The sequence below is a fragment of the Dipodomys spectabilis genome, unplaced genomic scaffold (genome assembly GCF_019054845.1).
Source record: "Dipodomys spectabilis isolate Male_0828 unplaced genomic scaffold, ASM1905484v1 ptg000370l, whole genome shotgun sequence".
NCBI lineage: Eukaryota > Metazoa > Chordata > Mammalia > Rodentia > Heteromyidae > Dipodomys > Dipodomys spectabilis.
The window spans coordinates 1,239,570-1,261,690 of record NW_024871047.1 but is presented as its reverse complement, the minus strand read 5'-3'; the positions used below and the strand labels follow the sequence as shown (position 1 = coordinate 1,261,690).

General features: G+C 42.2%; 1 protein-coding gene and 1 pseudogene across 3 annotated transcripts in view; both read left to right on the top strand.

Moving 5' to 3' along the window:
- The first annotated feature begins 4,715 nt into the window (after positions 1–4,715).
- Positions 4,716–22,050, top strand: LOC122096388 (annotated as a pseudogene).
- LOC122096363 (vascular endothelial growth factor receptor kdr-like) overlaps positions 21,733–22,121 on the top strand; it is a 179,940-nt gene continuing 179,551 nt past the window's right edge. For 2 of the 3 annotated variants that reach the window (XM_042666894.1, XM_042666892.1), the window contains exon 1: positions 21,733–22,045. The gene's annotated coding sequence lies outside the window, so the exon portion shown is untranslated. Of the gene's footprint in view, positions 22,072–22,121 lie in introns of all 3 variants that reach the window. The other variant, XM_042666893.1, reaches the window with a different exon arrangement.

Here is a 22,121-nt window from a genome sequence, read left to right as displayed (position 1 = left end):
ACCAGACACCAAGTTTATTTGTTTTATGAGCTTTATTTTTAAGCCAAGCACACAGGATGTCTGGGCCCTCCATCTGTGCTTGTCATTGGCTTGATGTGTAATGACTTCCTGTTTCTAGATTTCTAAAGCCCTTTAAAAAGAAAATTAATTATTTTATTTTGTGTTTGTTTCAGGATAGCACAAAGATGATTAGAACAAAAGGAACTAGCCAAACTAGGGTTAAACACAATCCCAAAACACAAAAGCAGATGTGGAATAAACACTATACTTCCTGTCTTAATCCTTTCCCCCTCTAGGTTAAAAAAGATAAATAACACTAAGATACATTCAATTTCTAGAAGTACTTCTATTCATGCGCATGGGGAAAAGATAGCTTCTCTACTTTATTCATATCATATGTTTATACCATTGTCTTATTGATTTTGATTGATTGATGGATGGATGGATTGTTGTGGGGCTTAAACTCTAGGCCTGGGCCCTGTCCATGAGTTCTTTTGCTCAAGGCTAGCATTCTACCACTTTGAGCCACAGTGCCATTTCCAATTTTGGTGGTTAATTGTAGATAAGAATCTCATGGACTTTCCTGCTGTGGCTGGTTTTGAACCTCAATCCTCAGATCTCAGCCTCCTTAGTAGCTAGGATTACAGGCATGAGCCATCAGCACCTAGCTCCACTGCCATATTTAGAAAAGAACAATCTTTCATGGCATGATGGGATAGTCCTGTTGCTAACAGCCAGAGTTGCAAAGGATCATACATAAGGAGAAATTCTGCATTCAACTTTAACAAACTGGGAAGCTTTACCTTCTTCTTTGAAAGTAATGCATTAATCCAGGCACTGGTGGCTCATGCATGTAAACCAAGCTACTCAGAAGGCTAAAATCTGAGGACCCTAGTAGTCTGGAGGAGACTATTACCTCCAAATAAGCACCAAAACACCAGAAGTGGAGGTGTGAACCAAGTTGTATACTGCCAGCCTTGAGCTAGAAAGACAAGTGAGACCACAAGCTCCTGAGTTCAAGCCCCAGTATTGGCAAAAAAGAAGAAATTATTGCATTTGTAGATAGATAGTCTAAGACCCAGGGCAGTAATCTGCTAAATACTCTAAAGTGTGAATACACTATAGTAGTATCTAATTTTCTTTATTTATTAATCTGCTGATGGAAAAAACATTTGATTACAACTGATTCCACAACTTGGTCATTTTGAATACTGTTGCAATTAACAAGAACTTGCAGATATCTCTGACCAATGGCCAAAATAAGATTCTCTACTCTTTGTCCATTCATGACAGTATGTTTGCTTGATTGCTTGAATACCCTGTGCACTGAACAATACTTTGCACACATTAACTGCTCAAAAATAATGAATTAAGCTGGGCATCGGTGGCTCACGCCTATAATCCTAGCTACTTGGGAGGCTGAGATCTGAAGATCATGGTTCAAAGCCAGCCCCTACAGGAAAGTCTGAGAGACTCTTATCTCCAATAAACCAGCAGAAGACTGGAAGTGGCGCTGTGGTTCAAGCGGTAGAGTGCTAGCCTTGAGATGAAGAACTGAGGGACAATGCCCAGGCCCAGAGTTCAAGACCTACAACTGACAAAAAAAATGAATTAAATAAACAAAGTGTCAAGTAGTAGCCAACCTTCTTAGATTACAGGCTTTCAGATAACATATGTAGAATATAAAATTGAAACAGTTAGATAGGTTGACACGTGTCAAGGTTCATTGCCACATTTTCACTAGGTCCTAACATTTTTCCTTTCCTTTCTTTTTTTATTTTTTATTTTTTGGTGGTTCTGGGGATTGAACTCAGAGCCTTGTACTGTTGCTTGTTTTCTTTTTTCTGTTCAAGACTGGTGTTCTACCACTTGAAACACACCTCCACTTCTGGCTTTTTACTGGTTAATTGCAGATAAGAGTCTTGCAGAACTGGCTTGGATCCAGGATTCTAAGATCTCAACCTGAGTAGCTTAGAGTACAGGTATGAGCCACCATTCCTAGCTTATTCTAGTGTTTTTCTTGCCCAAGTTATTTTCTGTCATGCCCAGTAGAGTGTTAATACTTTTCCGATAATGTTGATCTTCTTGCCAGAGCCCTAGGGACCCCTATCTGAACAAGAAGTGGGAGGGGGAGAAGGTAACCTGGTGAAGAGGAGGGGGAGATGAAGAGGGAGAGGGAGAAGGAGAGGAAGAGGGAGGAGGAGGGACAGGGAGGGAAGGGAAAGGAAGGAGGGAAAAGGGGGAAGAGGAGGAAGGGGAAGAGGAAGGGGAAAGGTAGAGGTGGTGGAGAAGAGGGGGAAGAAAAGGGGAAAGGGTAAGAGGGGGAAGGGGGAGGGGGAAAGAGAGAAAAGAGGAGTGGGAAAAGAGAGGAAAAGGGATAGGGAGAAGGAGAATGGAGGAGGAAGGGAAGGAAGAGAGAGGTGGAGAGTGAAAGGGGAGAGGAGGAGGGGGAGGGGAGAAGAAGGGGAAAGAAAAAAGAAGGAAGGGGAAAAGAGAGGGGAAGGTGGAAAAAATGGGAAAAAACAAAGGAGGTGGTAACTCTGGTTAAAAAGAAATGTACTCATTCTATTTTTTCAGTTCCCTTGTCAAAGATTAGGTGGCTATAGGCCTATGGGTTCATTTCTAGGTCTTTAGTTCTATTCCATTGGTCCTCAGGTCTGTTCTTGTGCCAGTACCAAGCTGTTTTGATTACTATGGCTTTGTAGTAGAGTTTAAAATTTGGTATTGATATTCCTCCAGCACATTTCTTTCGGTTAAGGATCATTTTTGCTATTCAGGATCTTGTATTGTTCCATATGAATTTTTGGATTGCTTCTTCTATTTCATTGAAGAATTTGGTGGGAGTGTAAACTTGTTCAACCTCTTTGGAAAGCAGTATGGAGCGTCCTCAAAAGACTCCACATAGAGCTCCCCTATGACCCAGCAATCCCACTTCTGGGTATTTACCCAAATGATCACAAACAAGACCATACTAAAGCTACCAGCACAACTATGTTTATTGCAGCATTATTTACAATAGCTAAGATATGGAACCAACCCAGACGCCCCTCAGTAGATGAATGGATCAAGAAAATGTGTGTGTATGTGTATCTATCTATCTATCTATATATACATATATGCATACACGATGGAATTTATGCCTACATCAGAAAGAATGACACTGCCCCATTTGTTAGGAAATGGAAAGACTTGGAATAAATTATGTTAAGTGAAGTAAGCCAGGCCCAAAGAAACATAGGTCCCATGGTTTCCCTTATTTGCAGTAACTAGTACATGTCTAGGACAAGCAGAAAAGGTCAAAAGCTATGTACATATGACCAGATAAGATGATGTTAAGCAAAATGAACCACACAAGTGGTTTTTTTCTTTCTTGCTATTGTTTTTAATGTACTATGTGATTTTTTTGTTTCTTTTATATATTCTTCCCCCATGTATAACCCGTTTTCACTGTATTTGATTTTGGTGTCCTGCATCTTATGTATACATTTTTCTAATTTGGGGAGGGGAAGGGAAGTAACAAAATGCTGAAATAAGGATACAGTTTGACCCATTGTAACAATGAGATGTACAAGACACTATGTTGAAAACAAACTTTGCAATTTCAGGCAGGGGAGGAGTTGGGGAGGTGGGGAGGGAAGGGATGGTAGGGGGAAAACAAAGGAGGAGGTAATAATGCTTGTTAAGAACTGTACTTATGGGGCTGGGAAGGTGGCTCAGTGGTAGAGCGCTTGTCTTCCATGAAGCCCTGGGTTCGATTCCTCAGCACCATATAAGCAAAAAAGAAAAAAAGCCGGAAGTGGTGCTGTAGCTCAAGTGGTAGAGTGCTAGCCTTGAGCTGAAGAGCTGAGGGACAGCGCCCAGGTCCAGAGTTCAGGCCCTACAACCGGACCCTCCCCCCCCAAAAAAAAGAAATGTACTTATTACCCTACTCATGTAACTGTAACCCCTCTGTACAGTTTTTTTACAATTATATATATATGAAATGTACTTACTCATTACCTGACTTTTTTTGGGGGGGGTCCGGTCATGGGGCCTGAACTCTGGGCCTGGGCACTGTCTCTCAGCTCTTCAGCTCAGGGATAGCACTCTACCACTTGAGCTACAGGGCCACTTCTGGCTTTTTTTCTTTTTTGCTTATATGGTGCTGAGGAATCGAACCCAGGGCCTCAGGCATGCAAGGCAAGCGCTCTACCACTGAGCCACCTTCCCAGACCCTCATTACCTGACTTTCGTAACTGTAATTCCTTGGTACATCACCTTTACAATAAAATTTAAATTGAAAATAAAACAAAGGGAGCTGGGAATGTGGCTCAGTGGTAGAGTGCTTGAATGGCATGCATGAGGCCCTGGGTTGGATCCCTCAGTGCCACATAAACAGAGAAAGCCGGAAGTGGCGCTGTGGCTCAAGTGGTGGAGTTCTACCCTTGAGCTGAAGAGCTGAGGGACAGCACCCAGGCCCAGAGTTCAAGCTCCACGACCAACAAAAATAAAGAAAGAAAAGAGAGGGGAAGGGGAAGGGAAAGCTGGAGGGAAGAAGAAGAGGAAGCTAAGGAGAGAGGGAAGAAAAGAGGGAGAGACAAGGGAAGGGAGGCGGAGGGGAAGGGAAGAAGAGACCTAGTAGGGCTGTGGAACTTTTATGTTATGATGATAAGGTGACAAAAGTAAGAGCCAGTCAAGAAATGAGACTTTTTCCTTGAATGGTATTTTTATAAAATATGGACATTGATTTCCACTCCCCGAATGAGAAGCGTTTTGAGCCCAGGGCCAGTAACTCACACCTGTTATCCTAGCTACTCAAAAGGCTCAGGTGTGAAGATTATGGTTCAAAGCCATCCTGGGCAGAAAGTTGGTGAGATTCTTATGTTCAATTAACTAGCAAAAAGCCAGAAGTGAAGATGTGGCTCTCGTGGTAGAGTACCAGCCTTGAGCCGAAAACCCAAGTAAGAAAGATCATAGGGACTTGAACTCAAGTCCTAATGCTGAAACAAAACAAAATAATTCTCTTCAATCTTTATGCCATCAAATATTCATTAGTGAAGTACTAAGAGTCAAAAATTGGATTTTTATTTTTGTCAGTGGTGGGGCTTGAACTCAGGGTCTGGGCACTGTCCCTGAGCACTTTTTGCTCTAGGCTAGGGATCTACCACTTCCAGTTTTCTGGTGGTTAATTGGAGATCAGAGTCTCATGGACTTTCCTGTCCTGGCTGGCTTTGAACCACAATTCTCAGATCTTAGCCTTCCAAATATCTAGGATTACAGACCGTGAGCCACTAGCACCCAGGTGAAGATATTTTATTTATTTATTTATTTATTCCAGTCCTGGAGCTTGAACTGAGGGCCTGGGTACTGAGCTTCTTTTGCCAAAACTAGCACTATTCCACTTGAGCCACCCCGCCACTTTTGGCTTTTTCTATTTATGTGGTACTAGTAAGCAAACCCAGGACTTCATGCATGCTAGATAAGCATTCTACCACTAAGCCACATTCCCAGCCCATTATTTAAACGATGAACACATTTTTTGGCTGATTTACTTGTGCTTACTTCAATAGATATTTTGGGATTTTGTAGATATTTCATAAGAAAAATTAAATCATAATGAAAATAGAAAAACTCAAGTTACCTTCAAATATCTGGTTTCTGCCCAATCCTTCAACCTCAACCTCTGCTGCACCTTTCTTCATGCCTTATACTCAATATACATGACTATGATCAGCATGCATGATTATCTAAACTGTATATTCAAATTTGGCAACATACCCCTATGTGAGTGGCTCCCCATAGAGTTGGCTAGTACACAACTTCAAGAACTATCTCTAGTGTTTCTGACCCTTCTGAAGAATGGGGTTGTTTATTAATTATCTTTTTTAAACCTCTGTTGCTAATATAGAGACTAACATAAAGTACGTCTTACATATTTATGAAATTGGAGAAGCACTCAAGTCCATACTAATAAGGTACAATAAATTGACAAAAGAAAAGCTTAATTAAGTAGCAGTGTGCTGATGACCTAAGACTACCTTACAATTTTCTTTTAAGATTTTATCGGTTTCAATTCAATACAAATAAATAAGGATAATATTTTGTCTATTTTCATTCATTTTCCTGAGTTAGGCTTAGAGATATGTATTTATAAAAACAAAATAGAGCAGTCAGAGCTTGACCGTGTCACCTGTGGTACTTCAGAACGTGGCTGCCTACTCCTATCGCCTGGGCCCTGGGGCCAGCCCCAACCCTGGTACGGGTGCGGAACTGCTGGACCAGAGCTTCATGTAGAACGTCTTCCCGTGGGTTGATAAAGATAGGAATGGAGGGGCTGGGAAGGTGGCTCAAGTGGTAGAGTGCTAGCCTTGAGCTGAAGAGCTGAGGGACAGCGCCCAGGCCCAGAGTTCAGGCCCCATTACTGACAAAATAAAAGAGAGTGGAGTGATATGGAACAACGAGCACTCTCCAATGGTACATGGACCCTGTTTAATTCAGTGACTGTCAGGTCAATAATTTCTATGTTTGACAGGGAGGACAAAGCTGGAATGAACTTCAATGAGTTCACTGGTGTCTGGAAGTATATCACAGACTGGCAGAATGTCTTCCGTACCTATGACAGAGACAACGAGCTCAACCAAGCACTTTTGTTTTTGTTTTTTTTTTGCCAGTTCTGGGTCTTTGACTTTAGGCCTGGACACTGTCCCTGAGCTTCTTTTGCTCAAGGCTAGCACTCTACCACTTGAGCCACAGTGCCACTTCCAGTTTTTTCTCTTTATGTGGTACTGAGGAATCAAACCCAGGGCATCATACATGCTAGGCAAGCACTCTACCACTGAGCCACCTTCCCAGCCCCTCATCTGAAAGTTTGACAGAGAAGGACAAGGGCTGATTGCGTTCGATGACTTCATTCAGGGCTGCACGTCTTGCAGTATCCATCTAAATTCCAGTTCTTCTAGAGGTTGACAAACATATCCAGCTGCTATGACACGGATCAATATGGCTGGATTCAGATATTTGTTTGTTTTTGTCACTGATGGGGCTTGAACTCTGGGCTTGGGCGCGGTCCCTCAGCTCTTCAGCTCAAGGCTAGTGCTCTACCACATGAGCCACAGTGCCACTTCAGGTTTTCTGATGGTTTATTGGAGATAAGAGCCTCATGAACCTTCCTGCGCAGGCTGGCTTTGAACCAAGATCCTCAGATCTCAGTCTCCTGAGTAGCTAGGAGGCATGACCAATGACGCCCAACTGATTCAAGTGATTTTTGAGCAGTATTGCTCCATAGTCTTCAGCATCATTTAACCATGCCTTGTGAATATCAGTACAGAATGGGAAGAAAGACTAAATATGCCAAACCCCTTACCTGGGACAAAACAGGGCACAGATGCAGTTAGATTAGTTATTCTTCCTTCTGTAGATTTTATATAATTAATACTATAACGTGACTGTACATATATGTTTAAACTGATTAGTTCTATTGCACTGTCACAGTAGCTTCAGTGATACGATACAAATCTTGGGTTTGCTGACTGTGTCATGAGGTAAAATGTAATAATGATTCAGATATTCTATGTGCAAGCAAAAAATGTATCATGTCTTTTTCTAGACATCTTTAGTTCTGTAATTGAAAATGTTTTTAGGGCTGGGAAGGTGGCTCAGTGGTAGAGTGCTTGCCTTGCATGCCTGAGGCCCTGGGTTCGATTCCTCAGCACCACATAAGCAAAAAGAAAAAAGCCGGAAGTGGTGCTGTGGCTCAAGTGGTAGAGCGCTAACCTTGAGCTGAAGAGCTGAGGAACAGTGCCCAGGCCCAGAGTTCAGGTCCCACGACCGGACCCCCCCCCCCCAAAAAAAAGAAAATGTTTTTATTAGAAATAGAATTTCAGAATTATATGGAATATTATGAGTAATAATGGAACTTGCATAAAAACTTTTCAGTGCCTTACTTTTTTAAGAGAGTATTTATTATATTCATTGAAATATGCAAAATATGCAATAAAGTAATGATACAGAGAAAAAATAGAGTTAAAATGGGCCATTTCTCGGATAGATGGGTCATCTTCTTATCCCATTCCTCCAGCTCTACTTTTTGTTGTTTAAGTGATCAAGTCTTATAGACTTTTCTTCCTGATCTGGCTTTGAACCACCATCATCTGGATCTCGGTCTCCTGATTAGCTAGATTTATAGGAATAAGCCACCGGCAGCTGATTTCACACACCATCTTAATAGTAGAACTGTTAGGTTTTTAAAAAGAGGTAGCCGAGTAAGAACAGCACCAGCACACACGTGGTATTCAGGTAAGGGATAGGTTTATTCAGTAAACCTGCTGGACCAGGCAAGGTTGGCACTCCATGTGGCTGGGAAAGAGAGAGGAAAGAGAGGAAAGAGAGAAAAAAGAGCTTGAAAAGAGCAGAGAGAGCAAGAAAAGAATAGAGAGAGCTAGAATAGAACAGAGAGGGAGCTAGAATAGAACAGAGGGAGAGCTAGAAAAGAACAGAGAGAGCAGAGAGCTAGAAACGAACAGAGAGAGAGCTAGAATAGAACACAGAGAGAGAGTCTGGGCCTGCGCTAGGCCTTATCTAGGGTATGGGCGGAGAAAGGTGTGGCCACATCAAATTCAGATGTGACCTCAGCGGATGCAGATGTGACCTCTTCCAGGTGTCCCAGTTGCCTAGGTAACACAGGTACTGGGTGGAGACTTTGCTGAGAGGAGGGTGGAGTCTGCTAGCCATCCAGGAGTGGACCTTACAAGAACCTTATAGTTTTAGCCATATGCGGGCAGATAATTTTTATTTCATCCTGTCATGAATGTAGAGCTAGTCATGGCAAGTGTGTTTGTGGACTATATCCCATACATCACAGTTAGAGAATGACATCAGTGAATACAAATAGTAAAATCAATGATATGTGGATAGGAATGAGTATTAAAGAAGCCAAATGAGTGGGCTATTGGTGGCTCATGCCTGTAATCCTAGCTACTCAGGAGATTGAGAGCTGAGGACAGCAGTTCAAAGCCAGCCCAAGCAAGAAAGTCCATGAGACACCTATTTCTAATTAACCACACAAAAGCCAGAAGTAGGGTTGTGGCTTAAGTAGTAGAGTACTAGCCTTGAACAAAAAAAAGCTCAGATTTGTTGCTTTGTATGTCCCTCCCCGACAGTATAACCCCTGCTTCCACTATATTTGATGTCAGTATAACTTGTGGAGGAGATGGGGAAAAACAAGTCGTTTAAGGATACAGGTGGACCTGTTGCAACAATGAGAAGTACAAGTTGTCATGTCCAAAACGAGCTTTACAACGTTGGTGCGGGAGAGGGGGAGGAGGGGAAGGATTGGGATTGGGGGGGAGGGGGGAGGCTGGGAAGGGATGTGAAGGGTAAACAAAGGAGGAGGCTGCAATGCTTGGCAAGAAATGTACACATTATCCTGCCCATGTAATTGTAACCCCTCTGTACAGTATGTTCACAAATAAAATAAAATTAAATTAAAAAAAAAAAAAAGCTCAGAGATGGAACCCAGGCCCTGAGTTCAGATGGCTCATAGAGAACATAGATTATAAAGAACTAAAGTAGTACCTTTTATCCATACCACTTTAACCAAAATTATCCCCTGATTGAACAATTGATTCAGGTAATGGGATCTTAACGTGCTGCTTTAGGTCTTGCTAATGTCTTCTTTAGTGTTCTTTTCACCTCTGAGTCTCAGGACCAATTTACATTCACTTGGAAGGACAGGAATTCACCTTCAGAGTACTCCCCCAAGGTTATTGACAATGCCCCACCATTTGTCATGCCATAGTGACTCAGAACTCTCTTTGTTATCCTGTCCACCCACTGTGAATGTGTCCTTAGGTAGACAAAGTCATGGTAACCTTGGAGTTATAGATTTAGGAAAATCATCTGGATGATATACAAATACACCTCAAGGAGTAGATTGAGAAATCAATCCTCACAAGGTACAAAAGCTTTCTATGAAGCTGGCACTGGTGGCTCACACCTGTAATCCTAGTTACTCAGGAGGCTGACATCTGAGGATCTTGGTTCAAAGCCAGCCCAGGCAGGAAAATCTGAAATATCTTAACTTCAATTAATCACCAAAAGCCAAAAGTGAAGCTGTGGCTCAAGTGGTAGAGCTTTAGCCTTGAGCAAAATAGCTCAGGAACAACATCCATGCCCTGAATTCAAGCCCCAGCACCGACAAAAAAAAAAGTCTTCCATAGCTTAAGGATTTTAGAAGTCCTATGGTTGTGTAAGATACACATGAATCCTGAAAAAGTCATAGAGAAAACTTTGCAGCAATCTATGTCAATGGATATAAAACAGTTACATATGTTTCTTGAACTGTAGGGTATTAGCATATATTTTGTGCAGTACTAGGGCATGAACGTAGGGCCGGAGTACTCTCCCTTAGCTTTTTTGCTCAAGGTTAGCCCTCTACCACTGAGCCAAATCTACTTCAGGCTTTTTGCTGGTTAATTGGAGATAAATGTCTCATGGACTTTCTTCCCTGGGCTGGCTACAACTTTGATCATTGGATCTCAGCATCTTAAGTAAATAGGATTACAGGTATGAGCCACTGGTGCCCAGGGTAGCCCAAGTTGATGATCCTCCTGACTCATTCTCTTCGCTATTACTGGATTCCCCAGCACAGTTGACTGGAAGTTATATATTAAAACAATCTTAGGGTAGCAATATGGCTGGATGGGACAATGATCTGTAGGATTATCCTGAAGAAATATTTGTATAGCAATCACACTGTTCTCATTTAAATTTTGTTATAGAAAGATTAAAATATAAAAGTTGTAAGAGATGATCATATTTCACTCATTATACTACATTGAAAAAAAAACAAACATTCATCTAAATGTCAGCAATGTGAACCCTAAAAGGGGACACCAGTTAGGGAAAATAACTGATGTAATATGTAGACGGGGTGGGGTTAGTGTCCATCTTCAACTGATCTTTGACATTTCTAAGGTTTCTGGATTAAGCACAAAGGTCTAATTTACCAAATGCCTAACCAAGAAGACAAGTCAATCTCTGTAGTAGCAAAATGCTACTTTGCTACCTATATGCCTAATTCTTTTTCTGGAGACATTTTTTTTTTCTGTTGGTCGTGGGGCCTGAATGCTGGGCCTGGGCGCTGTCCCTCAGCTCTTCAGCTCAAGGCTAGCACTCTACCACTTGAGCCACAGCGCCACTTCTGGCTTTTTCTGCTTATGTGGTGCTGAGGAATTGAACCCAGGGCCTCATGCATGCAAGGCTAGCACTCTACCACTTGAGCCACATTCCCAGCCCCACGCTTATGTTTTTCAATTAATTGCTTATCACTGCCTTTATTGTAGGAACGCAATGCTTGCTGCTATTTTTCTCAGTTATATATTTCTTTTTTTTTTTTTTTGTCAGTCGTGGGGCTTGAACTCTGGGCCCGGGTTCTTTCCCTGAGCTCTTCAGCTCATGGCTAGCACTCTACCACTTGAGCCACAGCACCACTTCCAGATTTCTGGTGGTTAATTGGAGATAAGAGTCTCGCAGACTTTCTTTCTTTTTTTTGGGGGGGGGCAGTCATGGTGCCTGAACTCTGGGCCTGGGCGCTGTCCCTCAGCACTTCAGCTCAAGGCTAGCACTCTACCACTTGAGCCACAGTGCCACTTCCAGCTTTTTCTGCTTATGTGGTGCTGAGCAATTGAACCCAGGGCCTCATGCATACAACGCAAGCACTCTACCACTGAGCCACCTTCCCAGCCCCTCGCAGAATTTCTTACCTGGGCTAGCTTTGAACGGCGATCCTCCGATCTCAGCCTCCTGAGTAGCTAGGATTACAGGTGTGAGCCACTGGCGCCCAACTTCAGTTATATATTTCGATGCCTGTGCCTGTGTGCCTTTCCATTAAGTTTGTAAAGAATTTTCTGATGCACAAAATATGATCATCTTTCAAATTTTCAGCAAAATGAAACTTCAATTTAGCATAATTAAAGCCCTTTGTATTCAGTGGAGATGGAATCACATCTTTAACATTGTTTTATTGATAATATTAAATGAAGTGTTTTTGCAAAGTGCATATTTTACATCCATTTAATGGATTATGAATCAATGTATTAGAGCAACGACTAATTTAAAACAAAAGGAAATAGAAAGCCAGGAGCAGTGGCTCCTCGGATTACAGCAGAAGCTGTAATTCTAGCTACCTGGAGACTCAGCTATGAGGATCCAGGTTAGAAGCCAACCTGGGCAGACAAATTTGAGACATTCTCATCTTCAATTAACCAGCAAAGAAAAAGCTGGAGTGGAAATGTGGCACAGCATGTAGAATGCCAGCCCTGAGCTAAAAAGCTAAGCAAAGCCAGGTGCTGGTAGCTCACACCTGTAATCCTAGACACTCAGGAAGCTAAGATCTGAGGATCTTTCAAAGCCAGACTGGGCAGAAAAGTCCATGAGACGCTTATCTCCAATTAATTACCATAAAATCAGAAGTAAAGTGGATCTTAAGTGGTAGAGCACTAACTTTAAGTAGAAAAGCTCAGGGTCCCAGGCCCTGAGTTCAAGCCTCACTACTGGTGTGTGCATGTGCGCATGCACGTGAGTGCGTGCATGTGTGCGGGCACGTGCGCGCCCACGCACACACACATACACACACACACAGAGAAAGGAAAGGAAATAGTATAAATATAAAAAAATTAAAGGAAGTATTCAGCTATAATGAAATTATGTAATTTGCATGAAAATGGATGGAACTGCAGATCATCACACTGAATGAGATAAACTAAGCCTAGGAAGAAAAATATTTTGTGTTTGTGAAGCTATTAAGACTTAGACAATCATATGTATTTGGAAATATGTGCTGAAGTTTGCATGAGAAGAAAGAATGCAAATTTTGTTATGGAGCTGTCTTGAGAAGTGTTCATTACTATTCTCATAGTGTATGAAATATATAACTGAAAATATACTATGATTTAGTGCAATTGTTTTCCTAGAAGTAATTGGCTGAAATATGTGCAACCACTTTTTTACTTGTTTTAGCTCAGGTTTGGTTGGTTTATAGTAAATATACTTTTTAGTTCTTCATGCTTAAATTTATATATACAGGGGCTGGGAAGATGGCTAAGTGGTAGAGTGCTTGCCTTGCATGCATGAGGCCCTGGGTTTGATTCCTCAGCACCACATAAGCAAAAAATAAAAAAGCTGGAAGTGGCGCTGTGGCTCAAGTGGTAGAGTGCTAGCCTTGAGCTGAAGAGCTGAGCGACAGTGCTCAGGCCAGAGTTCAGGCCCCATGACTGGACCCAAAAACAAAACAAAACAAAATTTATATATACATACATATGTATTATATGTATTTGTCTTTGGTTTTATGACAGATATATTTTGCTTTTTGTGTCTTTATTTGATCTTTCATTTTTCCTAAATTGTGTGTGTGTGTGTGCATGTGCACACATGCATGCGTGAGTGTATGTACATGCCAGAAATGGGGCTTAAACTCAAGGCCTTGATATTGTCCCTAAAGTGCTTGATATAGCAGTACCTGGTGGTCATTTTAAAAAATTTCCATTTACTTGTTTGTTTATTGTGTGATGGTCCTGGGGCTTGAATTCTAGGCATTGATTCTGAGCTTCTTTTGCTCAAGGCTAGCACTGTACCACTTAAGCCACAGGGCCACTGAAGCTTTTTAAAAAAAATTTTTTTTTTGGGTCCGATCATGGATCCTGAACTCTGGGACTTGGCGCTGTCCCTCAGCTCTTCAGCTCAAGGCTAGCGCTCTACCACTTGAGCCACAGCGCCACTTCCGGCTTTTTTTCTTTTTGCTTATGTGGTGCTGAGGAATTGGTGGAGGAATCGAACCCAGGGCCTCATGCATGTAAGGCAAGCGCTCTACCACTGAGCCACCTTCCCAGCCCCCTGAGTAGTTTATTGGAGATAAGAGTCTCACAGACTTTCCTGCCCCAGTTGGCTTTGAACCAACATCCTCAGCTCTCAGCCCCCTGAGTACCTAGGATTCTAGGCATGAATCACAAGTGCCCAGGACTTTTTATATGAATCCCAAATGGTCTGAGCTAATTCTTCTGTGCCTGCATTGTAGCCAAGACAACTTGAACAGAAACATTAACCACAAATTATCTTAGGAGAAGCAAAGCACTGTTGGCTGACTCCTGTAACTGTCTACTCAGGAGACTGAGATCTAGTGATTTCAGTTTGAAGCCAGCCCAGGCAGACATTTATCTCCAATTAACCAGCAAAAAGCCAGTAGTGAGCCAGTGCAGGGGGCTCACACCTATAATCCTACCTACTCAGGAGGCCGTGATCTGAGGATCGAGGTTCAAAGCCAGCTCAGACAGGAAAGTCCATGAGACTCTTATCTCCAATAAACCACTCAGAAAACCAGAAGTGGCTCTGTGGCTCAAGTAGTACAGTGCTCGCCTTGAGCTGAAGAGCTGAGGGACAGTGCCCAGGCCCCACAATGGACAAAAAAAATAGCCAGTAGTAGAGTTTAAATGGTAGAGTATAGCCTTGAGTGGAAAAGCCAGGCAGTACCAGGGGGAAAAAATGTATAAAGTTTACATTCTTTTAAGTTTTAGTCATATAACCAAATGGTCTTATCTTATTTCAGTTTATCATAATTGGCTTTCACTGTTTATGTACAGACTTAGTAAATTTATATTGACATATTTCTGTGTCTCAAGTACGGTGAGTTTTGAGGTTTTGCATTGACAAAGAAAAGACAAGATATTGAGTATACTTTTCTAATGTCTTAAATTTTATGGTTAATCTAAAAGTAACTTCAAAAGTGAAGCAAATATAGATTATAGTAAATATTTTCAAGTGTATATGATAGTGGTAAAACATCTTAGTCATATTTAAACAAGTTATTTGCTACATATGAGTTTGGAGTTCTTGGAAAGATAGTATACTTGAGTCTCTAGTTCATAACCTTTGTATATAAAATACTCCAATAGACCATCAAGAGATATATGAACTTCTAATAAGTTTGAGCACTATTTTAGATAAATAATAATATTTGGAAATAAATACTTAAAGTATATTTACATCTAATATAGGCTAATTTTTGTACTGGTCCTGGGGCTTGAACTTAGGGTCTGTGTGCTATCCCTGAGCTGCTTCTGCTCAAGGCTAGTACTCTACCACTTGAGCCAGAGCTCCCTTTCCAGATTTTTGGTAGTTTATTGGAGATAGAAAATTCACCAGCTTTCCTGCCAGGCTGGCTTCAAACCATGTTTTTCAAATCTCAGCCTCCTCAGTAGCTAGGATTATAGGCATAAGCCATCAGTACCCAGCAAAATAGACCAATATTTTGGAGGGGAAATAAGCTTTTTTTTGGGGGGGGGGGTCTGGTGTGGGGCCTGAACTCTGGGCCTGGGCGCTGTCCCTCAGCTCTTCAGCTCAAGGCTAGTGCTCTACCACTTGAACCACAGCGCCACTTCTGGCTTTTTGCTTTTTGCTTATGTGGTGCTGAGGAATCGAACCCAGGGCTTCATGCATGCAAGGCAAGCACTCTACCACTGAGCTACCTTCCCAGCCCCATGGAGGGGAAATAAGCTTTAAGCAGGGGAAATAAGCTTTAAGCATGAAATATGTGTGTGTGTGTATGTGTGTGTGTGTGTGTACACACTACTGTGTTTTCTCCTAAAGTGGTCATATAACACAATACTCTTTTTTTTTATGTACTATGGCTTCATCTCAGGACCTTGTGCTTCCATTTTGCTTTACTTATTTTGGAGGTAAGGTTTTATGCTTTTTTTCTTAATATATATTTTTTATTGTAAAGATACTGTACAGAGGGGTTACAGTTACATGAGCAAGGTAATGAGTCCATTTCCTATTGAGCATTGTTACACCCTCCTTTATTTTTCTCCTTCTCCTTCCCTACCTCCCCAGCTCCTCTCTTCTCTCCTCTCCCCTCCCCTCCTCCCCCTTATGTTTTATTTTTTTTTTGCCTAGGCTGGCCTAAAACCTCAATCCTTGCTACCTTCTGAGTAGCTGTAATCTTTTGACAAAACTAAACTTACAAACAAATTGCTTTTAAGTAAATATGACAAGTCAAAATTTTATATGAATACAACTTCCGTTTTATGTTGCTAGCTATCATTTTAACTTTAAATATTGATTAATTATCACTTTTTCTTAACCTTTTATTGCTGAAATTTGAGAAAAAGGACCTTTTTCTTTCCTTCCTACATGAGATCAACCTGATCATGGGAGCATGCCTATTTCTTTCCACCAGGGACCAAAGAGCAAAGTAGATTGATCAGCAATGACTCCAGAATAAAATATTTGTTTGTCAGGGTATTTGATATTTACTGGCTTTTCCTCCAAATTGTAGTCTACCCATAGTATTTCAGGAACATGCATGTGATCTCTTTTTTAAAAAGTTGCATGTTTCTTGTGCTCTTTTTTTTTGGGGGGGAGGGAGGGGGTCAGGTCGTGGGGCCTGAACTCTGGGCCTGGGCGCTGTCCCTCAGCTCTTCAGTTTAAGGCTAGCACTCTACCACTTGAGCCACAGCGCCACTTCCGGCTTTTTTCTTTTTGCTTATGTGGTGCTGAGGAATCGAACCCAGGGCCCCATGCATGCATGGCAAGCCCTCTACCACTGAGCCACCATACAGCCAAACCACTGATAGATGGCAACTAGGTCTTTCAAGATTGAAGAATGAACAAGAAAAGGAGAAAACTTTAATGGCTGCCCTAGGAATTTAGATCCTTGCAAGAAATACTGTACTAGGAGTGAAATGGTGACCCCCAAGAACCCTGGCCCTAGGAGAAAGAGGGTCTTCCAGTTCTGTTAACTAGGTTCTACAGCTAAATCTCTAGCCATATTTCCTGTGTCACTGGTGCCAAGTTGGCTGAGTTTTTAAGAAAAAGAAATGCCCTAGTCCCACTTAGGAATACTCAAGAAATTGGTGGAATTTGCATTTCAATATGTTTTCAAAATGTTCCACATGGTTCTAATATGTATTTAAAGCTGAGAACTACCTGTTTATTTCACAATTCCTGAACTGTCCTTAATATGCGTGGACATTTCCATCTCTGTGATGTTGTTTTTACTTCAGGACATAGGTTGGCTACAGATGATATGGTTTGAATGTTTGTGCCCTGCTCAATATTCTCAATATTCAAATGTTGAAATCCTAACACACAAGAGGACAGTAGTAAGAATGGGACTTTTAAGGAGACAATTGGACTAAAACCTCATAAATGGGATTAGTGGCTGGATGGAGGTGGCTCACGCCAGTAATCCAAGCTACTCAGGAGTTTGAGAACTGAGGATTCTGGTTTGAAGCCAACCTAGGCAGAAAAGTCCATGAGACTTATTTATAATTGGCCAGTAAAAAGCTGGAAGGAGGAATTGTGTCTCAAGTGGTAGAGCGTTAGCCTTAAGGGAGAAAGTTAAGGGAGAGCCCTTAATTCAAGCTCTAGTACTGACATAAACAAACAAACAAATAGATAAATAAATAGGATTAGTTACCTCTGTGACACTGACCTTCTGAACTTTCCGTGTGTGTGTGTGTGTGTGTGTGTGTGTGTGTGTGTGTGTGTGTGTGTGTGTGTGTGTGTGTGTGTGTGTTTTCGGGGCCTGAACTCTGGACCTGAGTGCTGTCCCTCAGTTCTTCAGCTCAAGACTAACACTCTACCACTTGAGCCACAGTGCCACTTCCGGCTTTTTTCTGCTTATGTGATACTAAGAAATCGAACCCATGGCCTTGCATGCAAGGCAAGCACTCTACTACTGAGCCACCTTCCCAGCCCACATTCCTTGTTTTGAGCATCATCTTGAACTGCTTTCTCTTCTGGTGGTGCTTTCTCCCACCAAAGAGAGAAATATATTCACAGACCAATGTATTTCTTAGAGTTATGGACAAATTTCTTGTTAACCCTGGGATAGCTATTTGTATCTCCTTGAAGATTTTAGTTTGGTCAGTCATAGACTGCCATTCATTCTCAGGCCATTTCTGCTTATTTTTATTTTAAGAGCTTTTTTCGTGTTTGAATTTTTTTTCACCAGTCCTGGGAATTTAACTCAGGGTCCAGGCACTTTCCCTGAGCTTCTTTTTGCTCAAGGGTAGTGCTCTACAGACACTTGTGCCACAGTGCCAATTCTGGCTTTTCTGAGTAGTCTGTTGGACATAAAATTTTCATAGCCTTTTTCTGCTCTGGCTAGTCGACTTGCTATACTCAGATCTCAGCCTTCTGAGCAACTAGGAGCTCAAGCATGAGTCACCAGCACCTAACTCCTTTAGTTTTAAAAATTAAATATAACTAATTAATTTTTTGAGATAGTATCTTGATATATAGCCCAGAGTAGTCTGGATCTTAGTATGTAGCTGAAGTTTGCCTTTAACTCATAGTCTTTCAGCCTTAGACTTCCGTGTGCTGGGATTACAGATATAATCCCACAGATGTGTACCATCAAGACATTTATTTATCTCTGGTAGAATATAACCTATTAAACAGCATTCTAAATTGTGTGTGTGTGTGTGTGTGTGTGTGTGTGTGTATGTGTGCAGTGTGTGCATACCAATACTGGGGCTAGAACTAGGACCTGTTATCCCTTAGGTTTTTTACTCAAGGCTGGTGCTCTACCAGTTGAGAGCTTCAGCTTCACTTTTGCTCCACGTCAGCCTTTTTTTTGGTGATTAATTGGAGATGAATCTCATGGACTTTCCTGTCTGGGCTTGTTTCAAACTGTAATCCTTAGCTCTCAGCCTCCTGAGTGGCTAGAATTACAGATATGAGTCACCAATACCTGGATTTCCAAATGAATCTTACTTTGTATGATTAATAATTTGATTTGATTTGCTTATCATTTCACAAGTAAGACAGGCATCTTGGAAGCTGAGAGGACAAAAATGGTTAGACAGTTAATTTTGCCTGTCCTGGATTATCACACTATCACACCTCATCCCAGAGAGGAAGAGAGTACCTGTGGATTCCACTTCACCATTTGGTTCTCTTCAGTTTGAGACCATAATAAAACTAATGAGCTATCTCAAGTTTTTGTTTTGTTTTGTTTTTGTCGGTGGTGGGACTTAAACTCTGGGCTTGGGCGCTATCTCTCAGCTCTTCAGCTCAAGGCTAGGACTCTACCACTTGAACCAAGTGCCACTTCTGGTTTTCTAATGGTTTATTGGAGATAAGAGTCTCATGGACTTTCTTGCCCAGGCTGTCTTTGAACCATGATCCTCAGATCTCAGACTCCTGAGTAGCTAGGATTACAGGTATAAGCCACCAATGTCTGGATGTCTCAAGTTCTTCATTCAACTCAACTTCTGCTTCCCAGCTCAAGTTTGTATGTGTCAATTAGTAAGTTAAATTTTCCTTCTGGTGAATCTAGCCAGTTTTACATAAACCCTTTGCTCATGACTTCCAAAATGTGTGACCATCAAAATGGAGATTCATAAAATGCTTTCTGCTGGATTGATTTTTTTTATCAGTCATGGGGCCTGAACTCTGGGCCTGAGAGCTGTCCCTCAGCTCTTCAGCTCAAGGCTAGCGCTCTACCACTTGAGCCACAGCACCGCTTCTGACTTTTTCTGCTTATGTGGTGCTGAGGAATTGAACCCAGGGCCTCATGCATGCAAGACAAGCACTCTACCACTGAGGCACCTTCCCAGCCCCATACTGGATTGATTATTGTACAACTGTTTCCTCTCTGAGAGCCAAAGATAGGAACTGAAGCATGTGAAAATGGGACAGACCCTGGACTAACCTTTAGTTTCTCTAGGATCTGAGTGTTTTTGTTTTTCTTCTGTTTTTGGTTCTTGTTGTTGTTGTTTTTGTATGTCACAACTACTTCCATTTGATCACTGAGAACCTAAAAGATTTCAATTGCACCCCTACTGCCTTAACAAAAGTCTAAACTTGGGCTGGGAAGGTGGCTCAGTGGTAGAGCGCTTGCCTTGCATGCCTGAGGCCCTGGGTTCGATTCCTCAGCACCACATAAGCAAAAAAAAACAAAAAAAAAAACAAAAGTCTAAACTTCAATAGGTTCTGGAGGCTTTGCCAGTATCCCTCGCTCATTGGAAACCTGTGAACTAGAGGATCTCAGTTTGAGGCCAGCATGGCAAAAGAGTCTCCAAAACTCCTCAACCTACCATTGGGCACTAGTCAAGTGCTCCTGCCATCTCAAGCTAATTGGTTGGGAGGATTGTGGTAGCAAGTCAGTATAGGAAGAAAAGTTTCCATAGATTGCTCTGCAGAGTAAAGCTGGACACGATGTGAGTCATGTGATTCCATCAATGACAGGAAACCTAATGTAGATGGGTCAAGGTTCAGGTACACATTAGGCTCATATCTGTTCAGTTTGATTTCACATAGGTTCTAGGTTTGAGAGTGATCACTGAGTCAACTTGTACATCTTATTTCCCTTAATCATACTTGTGTTTCTCCATCTGTACAAAGTAGTTACATTGGGTACATTTCTGAAAATGTGTGGATTTTATGATTATTCTTATTTTGTATGGGTACTGGAGCTCAAACTCAGAGCCTTGCCTTCTTGCTTGGTTTTTCTGCTCAAAGCTGTTGCTCTACCAGTTGAACAACATATCCACTTTTGCCACATCTCTGTCTCTTGCTTGTTAGCTGGAGGTAAGTGTCTCATGGATGTATCTGCCTGTGACTTTGATCTCAGCCTTCTGAATAGCTATAAATAGTATTACAGTTTTATATTTCTTTCTATAGTGAAGTGTTTTTACAACTGGAGAACCATGACTTATGCCTGTAATACTTGCTACTCAGGAGGGTGCGATTTGAGGATCATGGTTAAAAACCATCCTGGGCAAGTGGCTTATGCCTGTAATCCTAACAGCTACTCAGGAGGCTGAGATCTAAGGATCTTGGTTCAAAGCCAGCCTGGGCAGGAAGGTCCATGAGACTTTTATCTCCAATAAACCATCAGAAAACTGGAAGTGGCGCTGTGGCTCAAGTGGTAGAGTGCTTGCCTTGAACTGAAGAGCTGAGGGACAGCGCCTAGGCCCAGAGTTCAAGCCCTAAACTGACAAAAAAAAAGAGTGTTTTAACATGTACATTCTAAGTGTTTTGGACCTGAACTCTGGAATCAAACTTGATTATACTTTTGGGCTTCCCTACTTCCTACCTGTGTGATGTGGCATCCATTATTTACTTTCTCTGCTTTAGTTTCTCTTGGCTAGAAGCCTGTGGGGAAGGAAAAAGGGGCAGCCAGAGTCCTGCAAGTCTAGGTGTGGGTAGAGGCAGAGGTGTGAGTGGAGATGGGAGCTTGAAGCTCCTTGTATTTTTTTTTCTATATTTCCTGGGAGTGTAGTAGGCAGCAGGGAAATTAAAATAAAGTATCAGTTTGGGGTTAGCTCTCTCCTTCCCTAAAAGGTTAACGTGCTCATCACAGAACGCTAAAGCCCCTATCATCACTGAGTAGAGGGGTGTAGAGAGATAAGAATGTCTGAAAACATTCACTCTGCCCAAATGTTACCTAGGCAAAGGCAAGCAGCCTTTACGGGCTTAAGTTTTCTCCTTTGTAATTTGAGTTCTCCACTCAGCACTAGTCCCAGTATCAATTACTTACAACTTCTCTAAAAATCTGCATCTCCATAACAGCTCCCCAGCAGCTTTAATCTTCCTGCCTCTGGAAGGCTGAATAGGAGTCCTGGCCTCTCCTCCTTGGGGTGTGCCTGTGCTGACGTGGGTTTCCTCTCTTTCCAGAAAGAAGTCCCCTCACTCCTCCTGGATCCTACCCAAGGTCTTAGCCAAGGGGAAATCAGACTGGGGGGAGGGGGCTGGTGGGCTATGCGGAGGAGGAAAGGGAAACGCGGCTCCATCACACACTAGCTCCCTAGAGCACTGCAGCTCTCAGACTGGCTGGCTGCACTGGTCTCCGGCTTTGCGGGGGCGCCTGCCTTCCTCCAGGCTCCCCACACGCGCCCTCTCCTTCCCCGCCTTGCTCCAGGCTGTCCCAACTTCCTCTCTAATTTTGGCTGCCTTCTGCAGAAAGTTTGGAGCGCCTCAGAGAAGCTGAGCTACACCTGTAGTATCGAGGGTTTGGAGTATAGGCGCCTCAGAAACCCTAACAGCTCACCTGCCGCCAAAGGTTAGGGAACTGGGAGCCTGGGAGGAGGGAGGGGTAGTCAGCCAAGAGTCCTGGGCTAACCTTCCTCACCTATGAT